This window comes from Papio anubis, chromosome 6, assembly GCF_008728515.1.
Source record: "Papio anubis isolate 15944 chromosome 6, Panubis1.0, whole genome shotgun sequence".
Taxonomy (NCBI): domain Eukaryota; kingdom Metazoa; phylum Chordata; class Mammalia; order Primates; family Cercopithecidae; genus Papio; species Papio anubis.
The window spans coordinates 14,138,708-14,142,715 of record NC_044981.1 but is presented as its reverse complement, the minus strand read 5'-3'; the positions used below and the strand labels follow the sequence as shown (position 1 = coordinate 14,142,715).

The 4,008-nt window shown below is 37.2% G+C and overlaps 1 non-coding gene across 1 annotated transcript; it reads right to left on the bottom strand.

Annotated features, from left to right (window-relative positions):
• Nucleotides 1–488: 488 nt before the first annotated feature.
• LOC116275556 lies at nt 489–549 on the bottom strand. Its single transcript, XR_004184671.1, has one exon. It is a non-coding gene; the product is annotated as a U7 small nuclear RNA (small nuclear RNA).
• Nucleotides 550–4,008: the final 3,459 nt, after the last annotated feature.

Genomic DNA, 4,008 nt, shown 5'->3' with positions numbered 1-4,008 from the left:
CACCTCAGATGTGCATTTCTGAAAATGCAGACGTAGTGATTCAAAATTTCATATGGGCCAATAAACAAGATTTATTTCAGCAAATGTGAATAAGAAGAACAATGAATGGGGAATATATATACAAGATATTAAAATACAGCAGTCCCTCAGTGTCCATAGAGGATTGGTTCCAGGACTCCCATGGATATTAAAATCCACAGATGCTCAGGTCCTGATATAAAATGGTGCCATATCTACATATAATCTATGCACATCCTCCCATATACGTTAAATCATCTCTAGTTTACTTATAATACTAACACAATGTAAATGTTATGTAATTAGTTATCTTGTATTGTTTTAAAAATTTGTACATTTTTCATCATTGTATTGTTATTTTTATTGTTTTTTTTTTCCTGAATGTTTTCAATTTGAGGTTGGCTTAATCTGCAGGTGCAGAATCTGTGAATATAGAGGGCCCACTGTACGTACCCTTTTTGAGGAGTAAGGATGGTATCCAGTGAAAACTGGAAACCCTGTTAGATAAATTCTAAAAGAATTGTCACACTCAACTCTATATTCTACAATGGCAGTAACTAAACTGTATGGTACTGCCTTAGAACAGACAGACACATCTACGGAACAACATAAAGAATCCAGAAATAAACTGAAACACATCTGGGAATGTAATACATTATATAGATGCCATCCCAAATGAGTAAAGAGAAAGTGGATTATTTGATCAATGGTGTTGGATCAACACAGAAAAAGCCATCTTGAAAAAATAAAGTTGGATCCATGCCTCACACCTTACACCTGGATAAATTCCAAATGTAAGAAATCAAAACCCCAAAGCAGTAGAAGAAAGCATGAGAGGATATGTAATAAGTTGAGATGGGAACAACTTATCCAACATAAGATTCAGATGTTATAAAAGAAAAGGTTAATAAAATTATATCATGAAAACATACAATGAAAATTCTCTATGGAATAAACATTACAAGCAAAGTAAAAAAGACAAATGACAAATCAGGAAAAAATCTACTTCCTCCATCACAGACAAAGACCTAATTTCCCCACCATGCATGTTATCATGCAAATTAGTTTTTTAAGATGGTCAATCCATTTAAAAATGAGTAAAGGATATAAACAGCTCACAGAAAAGTAAATATAATAAAGCTCTTTAAAACATGAAAAATGTTCACAGCACTCGTAAAAAAATACAAGTTAAAACTACCCTGAAATACTATTTTTTGCTGCTAAAATTGGCAAAGATCCAAAACTCCGATAACATACTCAGTTGGTGAGGCTTAGAGTAAAGGGAATTCATTTATCACTGGAGGGGAAATAAATTGGATGGCCACAAAGGTCAATATGGCAATATCTATTAAAATTACAAATGTGCCTGCCCTTTGACCCGGTAATTCATTTCACAGCTGTTATCCTACAGTTGTACCCACACATATGCAAAATGATGTATGTACAAGATTATTTGTTGCAACAACCTAAGAGGGAAAAATTGGAAACTACCTAAATGTCCATTAAAAAGGGACCTGGACAAGGAAATATTATTAAGGTGTAAAAAAGAACAAAAGATCTCCAATATATGCTGCTAGCTGAAAAAACAAACAAACAAAAAACAAGCTATGAAACAATGAGTGAAAAGGAGAGAAAAGAATATGTATCTTTTTCAAGTGCATAAAAATCTCTGGATGGATACTCAAAAAACTGGGTCCTAAGAGCAAGCCATATTCAGGGGGAGAGAAATTAGACTCTATCTTTGATGGGAAGAGTGTCAAAGAATTTGCAGACATATGTAAAACCAGTTTTTCTACTCCTAAAATTCTGAACCTCATGAATATACCACCTGTTCAATATTTAATCCATCAATTTTTTAAATACAAGGGAATGAGTACCACTGGGTTTCCAAGTTGTGGCAGTTTACTTCTATTCAAAGAAAAGAAAACACTCAACTTTCATCAGAATTTTTTGCAAGTTAGACTTGATTTCAGCATTCCAGGAGGTCCCAGGAGAGATTCCTCCTGGTTTCTTGTGGGGATTCTAACCAAACCACAAAGAGAGGGATAGAGGCAGAGAGGGAGGAAAGAAGAGAGAGAGAGAGAGAGATGTTATATGTTACACCAGTGGTAGTTAGCAATGTGGTAATTGTTATAACCCCCTTTATATTTTTGTGTGATTTCTAACATGTTTTCATTGAGCAAAAATTATTTTTGTAACCAAAAAAACTGTTATTTAAAAATTTATATGTTCTTTAAACTTCACTTATTCTTAACATTCACATGTTATTTCAGATTCACCTTGCCTTCCAACAAAGACGCATCCCTAGAGAAATGTTGCTTCTGCTAATGGAGTGCTAAGCTGAAGGATGCTGGTGGAAAAATTCAAAAGAAAACTGTATTTTTAAAAAGAAAAACTAGGGTGGACGAAGAGAAATATAAGAGAAGGGAAAGGCTGGACAGCACTGCTGATGAGGTTGCAGGGTACAGGTCACTGGAGCATAAAGGGGCCATGCAGAGACCATCAGATGAATGCTGGGGACCTTAGACAGTAAACACTAGATAAATTCCATTAATTAGATATCTTCAAAGGGGGTTTTATGCTTGGCCATATGGTGTGTGTGTACAATTCTTCCTCATTTCTTTATGAAAGCATCAGTAACTTTGTATATATGTACATAGTTTTCCAAAACACCCTCCCTCCAAAGAAATTTAGCTGAACAGGAACCTGTGAAAACTTCCACCTGGAGAAGGATATCCCCAGCAGAGTCTTGGGACAGGAAATAGGATGGTCTGCACTGGAAGTGTGAGAAGGTCCGTTGGCTGGAGCCATAAAGCACCAGGCAGGGAGGGACAGGAGATGGGACCTGATGGACAATCAGCAGGAGACAGGTCTTGGAGGTCCCTATGTCTTGTAGGACTTGTGGACTTTATCTCATAGATTACTTGGAACTACCGAAGAACCTTAAATGGGAGGGTCTTTGATTTGTAACTTAAACTGAGCATGTGGCTGCAGCTGGAAGACAGATTGGAGTGGTCAAGATTGGAGACAGGGAGACAAATTAGGGTTTTATTTTGCAACAGACTTCATCCAGGTGATGGATGAGGATGGTTGAATAAGAATCGTGGGGTAGTGGGGAGAAAGAAATACACAGGTATGATAACTCTCCAAAGGACAGAATGGGCAAAATGGAGTGATTGATTGGACTGAGGTTAGGTGAGGGAAGGTGTTCTGTAATGTTTCTTAGGTTTCTTGGAACGGATACTGTTGACAAAAAAAAAACAACACTAAACATATGTAGAGAAGACCCATTGTGTCAGCCTTTTTAAATTGCTGCTTTCTATTTCTTTTGTTGTCCATAAGGAAGCTATGAGTTCAGTTTCAAACATGCTGCATTTACATTATTTCTGGGACAACCAAGTAGAGATGTTCCACCGGTGGCTGGATACTTGAGTCTAAGGTTTGGGAAGCATTCTGGGCTAGAGGCATAGAAATCATTAGGATATAGGCAAATAAATGATACAGAGGGATGGGTTCACCCCAGAATATCAGCACAGTAAGAAGGGTCATGCATCAAGCACAGAGCTTTGGAAAGTGATGTCTAGAGTTAGAGATAGGACTCTAGGGTTTAGGACTCCAGTGACTGAGTAGATGTTGACCTGATTATTTCAGGCAGGCACCTTTAGTTGCAGGAACTGGGACTCACTCAATTTATCTCAAGAGAAGAGAGGTTTTGTGGAAGGGTCTGGACCAGACCTGGAGACCTCAGCAAATGAGGCAGGTCTAGGGGTGTCCACCTCTCTCCAACCCTATTTATTTCTGTATATCCTCTTCATTTTCACAGTATTGGCTTTATTATCTCTTCTCTAGGGCCAATTTCTCCAAAATTTGGAAGGTCTATAAACATCTTAAAACTTTAAGCAAATTATTCATTTATGCATTTCTCTGCAAGGGGAGTCTGTAGCTTTTGTAGGATTCTCAGGGTAATCTAAGATATAAAAGAAGCCTAAA